The following is a 12,568-nucleotide window of genomic DNA, read 5'->3' on the forward strand; positions in this document are numbered from 1 at the left end:
TTTTCCTATATGTGGCATATATACGCATAGATGCAGCATATATGCAGCATATATATTGTCATATGTGTGCCTAAATGCAGCATATATGTTGCATATAGGTTTCATATATGTGCATATATCCTCATATAGGTTCTCTCCATGTGGGCTACTCCATTAATATCAGTAGAAAATCAAATTTTCCCTCCGTAGGATTTGAGCAAAACTTAAAGGTTTGTCATATTTTTTAAGCATTATGTGCTTAGCCAATAAAGAAGCATCAACTTCTGAATTTCTTTTTTTTGAAATCACGCATATCACAATCAAAATGGCTGAAGTAGCCACAAACGCAAACTTGAGTTAACGTTGCTTAAAATGTAAGAGTTAGAAGAAGTGCAATGGGTAAAATAACGTAAAATATCCACCAAAAACGTAAACAAAAAAAAAATCCCAAACAAGAAAAGAATCAAACATTTAAAGTGGCAATAATGACGAATGAGCAATCAGGTATAGCGTTGATAACTCTTCAATTCTGATTATTGAAATGGATCAAATAAATTAAAAAAAATAAAATGACAATGTGAAAAAATTTCCAAAATATCTCAAAATGGCAAAAGTCGATCTCAAAAAGTTAGTAAGAAGACAAAAACAAAAAGACAAAACAAAACCCTTAAAGACAAAAGAAAACAGTAAAGTTTCAATAATAGGTGAAAACCAACAAAAATTATATAAATGGGAAAAATTTCCCAAATCGTGAAAAATGTCAAAATGTCAAAGACGCTAAAATTGCTCAAAACATTGACTGCTGTTCCAGATCATTTTAGAAATTGTCAAAAATTATTATAAACAACTTAAAGATCTAAAACAAATACATTCCCCACTTGAACGATTTCAAATAAAAGTAAATTGACATCAAACTTTTACAAGGAAAAAAAAATAAAAGAAGCTAAAATTCCGAAAGCAAAATGCTTACAACCTGGAAATTTGCCAAAAGGGAAAAATGGCTCAGTTGAAACATAAAAAAAAGGGGGGGGGGGGGGGGGGTATAAGCCAATACACTAAAAATGGAAAGAAATTAAGCTAAAACGAACAAAAATCCTAATTATTACCTATAATCGTTTTTGTATGCGTCGTGAAATGTGACGTATATTTCGCTTGTTCCAATAATCTGCTCCATTTGCACCACTTTGGATTGTCACAAAAGAATCAACGGTCTAGTTTTGATCATCACAGACATGAAAGCAGTGAAAACACTGCAGCTCAGAGTCGATATCCATGCAGGCGTATGAGAAAAATAAAAAAATAGAAAAGTCAGAATGTGTGGGCAGAAATTTAAATTGGAAGATGTGAAAGATTTGGTCTGACCTGGCGCGGCCTTGCTGTTGCTGTGTTTCCCTCGGGCTTCTCAGTACTTTCCCAATGTGTCTTATATTTACAGAGGGTTTATTTCTCTTACTATTTTTTTTTGGGGGGGGGGGGGGGTAGTCGGAGTGTGTAGCAGGCCGTCGGGTGTCTGGCAGCAAGAGGCCAATATCAGTTGTACGTCTACTTTTGCACTTCACAGCAACATTTCTTGATTAGTGTGAATGCAAGGCAAGGCAAGGCAAGGCAAGGCGTTCACGCTCTTGAGATTCTGTTTCTGTTTATTCTGGACGTTTTTCGAATCGCTAAAACTCTGGCAGTCTTCACCCGTTCGTCACCGTTCAAATATCAAATCCTGCAACTTTTTCGGCACTTTCCGGCTACGTTCTAGCTTTTTGAAATCTCGTCAACTTTTTGAAATATTTCAACTTTTGTGCAACTTTTTTCCAACGTTAACGGATGGAGAAATGTTTTACCTCGCGATGACTTCTTCAAATCTTCACAGATTTCAACCGTTCGACTTGTAAACTGTTCAACTTTTTCAACTTTATCAACTGTTTCAACTTTTTGAAACGTGTGCAACTTTTTGAAACTTGTGCAACTTTTTGAAACTTGTGCAACTTTTTGAAACTTTTTCAACTGATAATTTTTCAACAGTTTGACACTTTTTCAACTGTTATAACTTTCTCAACTTTTAAAACGGTTTCAACTTTTTGAAACTTGTGCAACTTTTTGAAACTTTTACAACTGTTTCAACTTTTTAAAAGTTGTTCAACTTTTTGAAACCTTTTCAACTGTTTGACACTTTTTCAACTGTTTAAACTTTTTGAAACTTGTGCAACTTTTTGAAACTTTTTCAACTGTTTCAACTTTTTGAAACTTGTTCAACTTTTTGAAACCTTTTCAACTGTTTGACACTTTTTCAACTTTTTCAACTGTTTCAACTTTTTGAAACTTGTTCAACTTTTTGAAACCTTTTCAACTGTTTGACACTTTTTCAACTGTTTAAACTTTTTGAAACTTTTGAAACTTTTTCAACTGTTTGCCACTTTTTCAACTTTTTCAACTGTTTGACACTTTTTCAACTGTTTGACACTTTTTCAACATTTCAAAAAGTTGCAGTTTTCAAAAAGTTGCACAACTCTCACTCCAGACCAGATACGGGCCGCCAGGACAAAGCATTACAGTCTTCCTGCCGCAGGTAGCATTTCAAAAAGTTGCACAAGTTTCAACTCTCACTCCAGACCAGAGACGGGCCGCCAGGACAAAGCATTACAGTTTACCTGCCGCAGTTAGCATTACAGTTTGCCAGCAGCATTCACACTATCATGCATTTGCCACAGGAAATGCAGATCATCTAGTTTTAGTAAGATTCTGACATTGCCCGGAGATGCGATTTTAAATGGAAGCTATATGGCTGTTTGTGTTCATCAAGTTGAATAAAGGTGTCTAAAAGTCAGCCAACACCATAAAAGCTGTCAAGTTTGAGCATCGGTGATTCATCCAGGAAGTATCTTACACTTCTCATGACACGTAGTACGTAGTATAGCCATCGCCCTCTGGCAGGGCGGATGCAAGGTGGGGTAACTTCTGCAGTCGAGGTCCGGTCTTTAGGCCTGGTCTGGTCAAAACTGCAAGGAGGAAAGTCTGAGAAGAGGACGGATTTGGGAAAAGATGCAACCTGGAGACGATGATCAAGCAAAGCCTGTTGAAGAAGCTGGACTTGCTTTATAAGAGGACGAACACAAGAGTCAAACAAAGATGCAAGAAATGTACTCCAGGTCAAACAGTGTGAGAGCATTCTTTAGCCAGTCTTGACCCTATAAGTCCACAATCTTCATGATTAAAACAACCGTCTTTGCAATTTGTACCAATAATGACCAGTCCCTTTTTTCCCCATGGATTTTTCCCCAACAAATACACAAAGTTGTTAAGGCTACTCAACTTTCTCCAAGCAGAAGTCTTGATAGTTATATAGTGGATTGGTGGTGGCACACGTTTCGTTGAGGCTGCGTCATGGACGATTATGAACCACGACAAATCCCATAGAAAAGGAGGATGGTCATTCGTGAAACAGAAACAGGAAGTCTTCAGAGAGCCTTCTGGAATACAGGTATTTTGGTGGAAGTGTGGATAATAAAAGTAATGTCTTTGAAAAAGAAAAATCCGAGCACAAAATCCTGAGAAAGGAGAGATGGTCAGATCAAATGTCCTGTCTTGCGTGAACATCTTCGATACGGGCAAGAACGTTGGGTTTACATTGTTATAGGGGACTATAAAGGTTGTATTGAAGATAGACCAGTGTTTTTCAACCTTCTTTGAGCCGAGGCACACTTTTTCTTTGGAAAAATCTGGAGGCACACCACCACCACCACCTGAAAATGTTAAAAGGTGAACCTCTGTAGCCTCTATGAACAATATAAAGTCTTTCTCATCAATGCTTTATCAACGGGAATCAAAAAACGATGTGGCCTTCAATAAACACGAGTTAAGCCTGAACTCATGTTTATGTTTAACTCCAGAGCTCGGAAACATTCAGAGCCGACGTGCGAGAATGGAACAGACGTGCTGTGTTGCGCTAGCAATGGAAGGGTTTCGTCAAAAACCCGACTTCTTCTGGACGAGTTTGAGTAAAAATCGGGTTTTACACCGTCGTCATTACGCAACAATGAGGTATGAAAGCAGGTTACAGTGTTAAAAAAGAACTGAATTTCTCTATTGGGGGGTTTATTAGCACAACACGCTAACCAACTGAGCTAAAAGTTGGTTTTTCAGGTGTGGAAAAAAAAAAAAAGCTTTTATTTTCTCGACAGGCATTGTTGGGTTGTTTATATTACGAGTTGTAGTTAATTATTTCGTCTAGTTTGGTTTGTTAAATGTTGGTGATCAACCGTGAGTGAGAAACGTGTTGTGTGGAGTCTCATCCTGTCATGAAGTTCCGGTTGCGTATTTTCATGTCAAAATAAAAGCCTCTGATTTTCAGCTGGCAGAACAGGATCTCGACTCAGAGCGATTCTTCCGCGACGCTCGCCACAGTATTTATACTCGATTACTCTGCACACTCCCACATGGAAAGAACCTACATAAACATATATGTTTTAATATAGGTTTTGATATAGGTTTTGAATATATGTGACATATATAAAATTGGCCGTTTTCCTACATTTTATGTACATATATGCACATATACGCACATATATGTATGCATATGTACATACATGCACATATACGAACATATATGTACATATATTTTTCCTACATTTTCCTATATTTTATGCACATATATGTATATATATTTTTCCTACATTTTCCTACATTTTATGCACATATATGTACATATATGTATATTTATAGATATTTTTTCCTACATTTCCCTATATTTTATGCACATATATGTACATATATGTATATTTATAGATATTTTTTCCTACATTTCCCTATATTTTATGCACATATATGTACATATATGTATATTTATAGATATTTTTTCCTACATTTTCCTAGATTTTATGCACATATATGTACATATATGTATATTTATAGATATTTTTTCCTACATTTTCCTAGATTTTTTGCACATATATGTACATATATGTATATTTATAGATATTTTTTCCTACATTTCCCTATATTTTATGCACATATATGTACATATATGTATATTTATAGATATTTTTTTCCTACATTTCCCTATATTTTATGCACATATATGTACATATATGTACATATTTGCGCATATATGGCTCACCTGACGAGATCTCGCGGCAATACCAGTGTGGTTGAACAACACTGCACTAGATTACTGTTGTACTTGGGGGCGGGGGGTGGGGGGGGGGGGCGGGGGAAGGGGGGGGGGGGGTTGTAATAAATGAAACACATGTCACAAGTCACAGAAGAGCTTGGGGGAACCCACACGGACGTGATCCTGTCGTTCCCCTCAAGACGGCGGCTGCACACTCAGCAAGTCAAACCTCAAGTCAAGTTAAAACGCCTATCAAGCTAGCTCAGACCGAACAAGCCCCTCCCCCCCCCTCCCCCCGCCCACCCAGAATCCAAATCCCTCCTGATCATGCCGTTCCATTGCCTCTAATACAGCCTCGTGGGAGCAACGCATAAAGTTTTGGGACTGGGTGAATATATATGGAGGGTTTTTTTTGTTTTTTTTTTAGGGCGAGTGCTGAGGCAGCGAGGCGAGAGCCTGCACCGTCATCATTTCTATCTCCAGAGATGGACAGGAGCAGGATAATTAAGCTCCCTTTTCCTCACATTGCAGCACAGCTATTATATTAAAAAAAAAAAAAAAAAAAAAAAAAATGGGGGGGGGGTAGCTTCCCTACCGCTGTCATACTCCTCTGGGTAAAGCTTGGATTGGACAACGGAGGAACCTGGACACTTAAACAGATTTTTTTATTTTTATTAACCCACGTGTGTTTAGAACTAAAGCGAAAGCAAATTGAATCTCTAAAAGTTGAAAAGACTCAATTCTTTAATCAACCTTTTATCTAAACATGAAAGCGAAAGCAAATTTTATCTCTAATTTAATTCTTTAATCAACCTTGTATTTAATGTTTTAGAAGAGACGGTTAATTCAATTTTATATGTATTCTTAATTACCCACATGGAAAGAACCTATATAAATATGAATATATGTGACATATATAAAATTGGCCGTTTTCCTATATTTTATGTACATATAGGTACATATATGTACATATAAGTACATATATGTGCCTATATGCACATATATGTGCCTATATGTGCATATATGTGCGCATATATACGTATATATGTACATAAAATATAGGAAAATGGCCAATTTTATATATGTCACATATATTCAAAACCTATATCAGAACCTATATTAAAACATATATGTTTATATAGGTTCTTTCCATGTGGGGAAATAAAGAAGCAGTAGAGGAGACCTATATGGCCTGTATATTCACATATATGCACCTCAATTTTGCCTACATGTGGCATATATATGCATAGATGCCGCATATATGTGCATATATGCAGCATATATATTGTCGTATATGTGCATATATGCAGCATTTATGTGCATATATGCAGCATATATGTGCATATATCCTCATATAGGTTCTTTCCATGTGGGTATTGGTAATCAAAATATTTTACAAAAGATGAAACACAAGTGTAATCATTAACAACATACCTGCATCGCAAACTTAGAAATAAAACCGCAATAAAGAAATCTACCCTTACAGTGCGCCAATGCTACGTCACTAACAACAACAAAGGTCACTTGTAAGAATACTTACTTTACCAAAATTGCCACCCAAAGTACAGAAAAAGAAGTTTTTTTGCTAACAATGGGAAGTTCCGGTTTTTATCTGGTAGCTTTAACACTTTGGAGGGCAACTGGATACTTCTGGTGGCTGATAGGTTTCAAACAATTTGATTTTTTGGGAAGTGTGTTGAGTAAAAGCAAAAAGCAGTAAGAAACAAGAGGTTTGAATGCAGAAGGTCCTGATCTCCTTTAATTTCAACGCCTCCAGTGCTGAGGTCACGGGGAGAACAGCGTCTTTTGCCATGGAGATGCTCAGATCAAAGGTTTCTTCTGCTTTGATCTCCTCGTGCCTCTCTCATCCGCTGTGTATGGGACATTTTTTGTGATTTATTTAGAAATAGTTAAAGATATAAAAAAAAAACAGCATAGCAGTCATCTCATGAACAAGCTGCAGTTTTTGATATTTGAATGATTCAAATTGATTGCAGGAGATATAGCACGATATAGCGATTTCATAAAGATTTGGATCACTAATGTGTGAATGCCTTTCAGTACTCAAGTACATTGCAGATGTTCCAGGAGATTACTTCAGTGCAGTCAAAGTATTTATACTTTTTTTGCTTCTCAAATGTGCGGTTTTGACAAAAACTCAACAAAACATGTGATTCAAAAACGTGAATTTTGAAGTGAACAGAACACTTGAAAGCAAAGTAACTTGAGTGAGATTTTTGTGTGCGTGTGTCCAATTGGCTTCAGCCCAATCACCACACTGAGCCCCAAACAACAAGGTTGTATTGTCAACGACGCGACAAGAAATCCCTTTGATCCTACCAAACAGCGCCGCCACAATCCAACCATCAGCTCTGTCGGAGTCTGTTACCCGGCGTTGTGTATAGCTGCAAACCGCTAACGCCAGAAAGCAATGCACATAAATCACTCGCAGCCATTTCCGTGTTAATTATGCAAAGCATTCCATATTACTGCGGCTTATACACTCCCACTGATGAAATCTAGGATTTATGAGCGTCCCCCATCTCCGGCGAGGAATACCGTCTTCAAGGGAGACGTCGGGTTTTCAAGCTCCTCGTCGGACATTTAATCCGATCTGACGCAGCGTTAAAAAGTAAAAAAAAGTAAAAACACTGCTCACAGCTACATTATCAACAATCTGTTATTTTACAGGCTAGATGGATTTATTTCAACGCTTAATTATGTTGAGATTTATTGCCGGCGCCATACATTATAGTAAAGGTTTACTGCTCAACCCCGCAGCTAAACTTTCCATCAAAAGTTGTACTTCTATAATGTTGCCGTAGATCAGCAATACATTTAATGGCGTTGACTTTATGGGTTGGATAAAGTGACACATTTTTACTGGCTTTTTAACACCTCTGGGGGCCGGCGGACGCACCGGCGCGTCCTCGTCACATGACCGTCTGAAAAGGCAGTAGCGTCACAGCGCAGCGTCGTCTGGTCCAGTGTTTCAATCCGTGTCCAAAGTGCAGATATAAAACTACAAGCTGGTTTTTAAATGACGTTGATCGCCCAAATAAAAGGAGTTCAAAGCAAATAAAAGGAGTTCAAAGGAGTGTGACCTTTTATAAATAGTTTTACAAAAACGCCTGAGGCAGTGCTTCTATTTCACTGTAAATATCTGTATAGAACTGTTTGTTCAATCCTGTTTTGATACATTGTAGTTAACTAGTGTGAATGCAAGGCAAGGCAAGGCGTTCACACTCTTGAGATTCTGTTTCTGTTTATTCTGGACGTTTTTCGAATCGCTAAAACTCTGGCAATCTTCACCCGTTCGTCACCATTCAAATATCAAATCGTGCAGGTTTTTCGGCACTTTCCGGCTAAGTTCTAGCTTTTTGAAATCTCGTCAACTTTTTGAAATATTTCAACTTTTGTGCAACTCTTTTTCCAATGTTAACGGATGGAGACATTTTTTACCTCGCGATAACTTCTTCAAATCTTCACCGATTTCAACCGTTCGACTTTTAAACAGTTCAACTGTTTCAACTTTTTGAAACTTGTGCAACTTTTTGACACTTTTTCAACTTTTTGAAAATTCTAAAAAATTTTGAAAATTGTGCCAATTTTTGGAAAATCGTGTAACTTTTTGAAAATCGTGCAATTTTTTTTATTGTGCACTTTTTTGAAAATTGTGTAACTTTTTAAAAATCGTGCAATTTTTCGAAAATTGTGCATTACAGATTTGCCACCAGCATTCTCACTATCATGCATTTGCCGTGGGAAATGCAGATCATCTAGTTATAGTTTAGATTTACTTGACAAGTAAACAAAATGATTCGTTAACCATGTCTGTGACTTTTATAGTCAATAAATCTGTTTTTACCACCCGAATTTGTAATTTTATGGTGTTTTTAGATCCACTGTTTTAATACAGTATGCCAAAGTGATGAAAATACTTCAGAAATGCATTTATGAGGTTGTCCTGAACAAAATGACACCAAAAAAGGCGCAAGGTTTAAGGATTTTATATCTGAGATATAAAGGAAAAATCAATTGTAGTGAAAAACGGCACAAAATGCTTTCAGGCCCCGAAGGGTTAAAAGGTACAAATTTGTTTTTGACTTGAATGAAGTTTGTGTCTTTTCGCTCTCAGACAGGTTTTGTTACGCTACGACCTCCACCATTAGCAAGCTAGTCACTCGCCGTTGTCTTTTTTACCTTCTTGCTAACTGGACATTAGGAGGGACGACTCAAGTACAAGTAGTTAAAAGTGTTTGCTAGCAGGCTAAACACCAATCTGATGCAATTTGTTGATTTCTTCACAGACTTCCCGTTATGCCCTTGGACATTGGGGAAGTCCGGCAGATCGATTGGGAAATCCATTGGATACATCAAGGACTTTTGTTTTTTTAAAGTGTCTTTTACTTGTGAGTTCTATTAACCCTTCGGGGCCTGAAAGCATTTTGTGCCGTTTTTCACCACAATTGATTTTCCCTTTATATCTCAGATATAAAATCCTTAAACCTTGCGCCTTGTTTGGTGTCATTTTGTTCAGGACAACCTCATAAATGCATTTCTGAAGTATTTTCATCACTTTGTCATACTGTATTAAAACAGTGGGTCTAAAAACACCATAAAATTACAAATTCTGGTGGTAAAAACAGATTTATTGACTATAAAAGTCACAGACATGGTTAACGAATCATTTTGATTACTTGTAAAGTAAATCTAAACTATAACTAGATGATCTGCATTTCCCGTGGCAAATGCAGATAGTGTGAATGCTGGTGGCAAATCTGTAATGCACAATTTTCAAAAAATTGCAAGATTTTTAAAAAGTTACACAATTTTCAAAAAATTGGCACGATTTTCAAAAATGTTTACAATTTTCAAAAAGTTGAAAAAGTGTCACAGTTGAAAAAGTGTCAAAAAGTTGAAAAAGTGTCAAAAAGTTGCACAAGTTTCAAAAAATTGAACAGTTTAAAAGTCGAACGGTTGAAATCGGTGAAGATTTGAAGAAGTTATAGCTAGTTAAAAATTTCTCCATCCGTTAACGTTGGAAAAAAAGTTTTACAAAAGTTGAAATATTTCAAAAAGTTGACGAGATTTCAAAAAGCTAGAACTTAGCCGGAAAGTGCCGAAAAAGCTGCACGATTTGATATTTGAACGGTGACGAACGGGTGAAGACTGCCAGAGTTTTAGCGATTCGAAAAACGTCCAGAATAAACAGAAACAGAATCTCAAGAGTGTGAACGCCTTGCCTTGCCTTGCCTTGCATTCACACTAGTTAACTAAAATGTATCAAAACAGGACTGAACAAACAGTTCTGTACAGATATTTACAGTGAAATAGAAGCACTGCCTCAGGCGTTTTTGTAAAACTATTTATAAAAGGTCACACTCCTTTGAACTCCTTTTATTTGCTTTGAACTCCTTTTATTTGGGCGATCAACGTCATTTAAAAACCAGCTTGTAGTTTTATATCTGCACTTTGGACACGGATTGAAACACTGGACCAGACGACGCTGCGCTGTGACGCTACTGCCTTTTCAGACGGTCATGTGACGAGGACGCGCCGGTGCGTCCGCCGGCCCCCAGAGGGTTAAACTGCGGTGGAATCAAATGTCTGACTCATTCAATATATCGTGTTTCTTCCTGTCCAGTGTGGCTGAAGGTGTTGGCGCACAGGAGACTCAATCGTGTCTCAAGAAGCAGTCAAACATTCGGTTCTTCTCTCTCTCTCGGCGCTGATTTGAGTCCCCCCCCCCCCCCCCCCCCCCCCACGGGGCCTGTAGCCGTCCCTCCCCCAACAGAGCAGATCTAATCAACTTTCCTCTGCCTGTTTGTTTCCTGCATTGTGTTTCCAGAACAACAGAGCGGCGGGGCGTCGCGGTGATTATGGAGACCGCCCTTCAAGCTGGAGCCGCGCCGCGCTCAGGCGCCCCGCGATGGCGAGCATCTGTCCCGGCGTTGCATGAGAGAGTATGGGGGTTGACCCCCGCCGGAACTCTCCGGGAGGGGGGGAGGGAGGGGGGGGGGGGGGGAGGACAACTTCCATTAGGCTGTGTCTGGAAATCTGGTGGGTGAGTGATTAAGCTAAGGACCCCGGGGGTCCGGACGGACGATTCCCTGAGCTATCATTCCTGATCTCAACCTGACACATTCAAAAGTCTTTTATTTTGGTACAAATCACTGACTTTATACACATCATAGTGTTTTTGTTTAGGAACAAAGGCTGTTTCAGCCCCATAAACACATATTTGAAACGTCTGAAAGATCATGTCTGTCTTTCTGTATAATTTTGTAAATTCTGACGTCTCTACTTGTAATACTAATCCCTTTCTTTCAACAATCCACAGAAGAGATCAAACAAGATGATCAGAATTGAAAGACTAGCTGAACTTGCCGATGGATTTCACGTCACGCAGTCGCGGAACATTTTGAGCATCTGACAACAAAAGCGGTTTATCGAATAGACTTAATACCACAGCTTTTTATTTTATTTTATTTTATTTTTTGTTTCGTTCTGTTTTTCTCTTTTCCTTTTCCCTTTGTTTTATGTCCTTTTGTTTTTGCTTTTGTTATAATTGTTGTGATTATTTTGGTTTTTTGCTCTGTTGTTGTTCAGGCTGGTTTCATCTCATGGCAGTTGGAAAATATTTAGATCACTGTGATTACTGTATTATTAAAAAGAAAAAAATATATATATGTAGCACTAACAAGGGTATTGTATGTTTCTCCCCACCAAGTCTTTCTCTGTCTTTCCTTTCATCTCCTCGATCCTTTCATCCTAACCGGTCAGCAGAATTCCTCCACCTCTGACTCTGGTTTCTACAAAGTTTCTCCCTGTTGGGGGAGTTTTTTTCTTTCCACAGTCGCAAACTCACCTGCTTGCTCATGTGGATATGTTGGGCAACAAATACACTTTTTTTTAATCATTTAACGCAAGCGTCAACTCATCTTCTGCATCGGCTTTGTTTGATATATGTCTTTGGAATTGAGGAAGTAGTAAAAAGTAGTTGCAGGAAGTTCATGAAGACACTGGAAGAACATGCAAACTTCCTGCAGAAAGACTGTCATTCAACAATCACCAAATATATAATTACCCTTTATGTAGTTTTAGCTCATTTTAGGTTGTACGTTTTGTAAGTGTAAGGCCTTTTAGCAGTTTAGTAATTGATGACGATTCCCTTCCCTTCCACATGGGAAGAACCTATATAAACATATATGTTTTAATATAGGTTTTGATATAGGTTTTGGATATATGTGGCATATATAAAATTGGCCATTTTCCTATATTTTATGCACATATATGTACATATATGCACCCATATGCACATATAGGTACATATTTGCGCATATAAGTACATATATGTGTATATATGTCCTATATTTTATGCACATATATGTACCTATATGTGCATATAGGTACATATATGTACCTATATGTGCATATAGGTACATATATGTCCATATATGTGCATAAAAAATAGGAAAATTGCCA

Source organism: Blennius ocellaris (assembly GCF_963422515.1).
Source record: "Blennius ocellaris genome assembly, contig: SCAFFOLD_92, whole genome shotgun sequence".
Taxonomy (NCBI): domain Eukaryota; kingdom Metazoa; phylum Chordata; class Actinopteri; order Blenniiformes; family Blenniidae; genus Blennius; species Blennius ocellaris.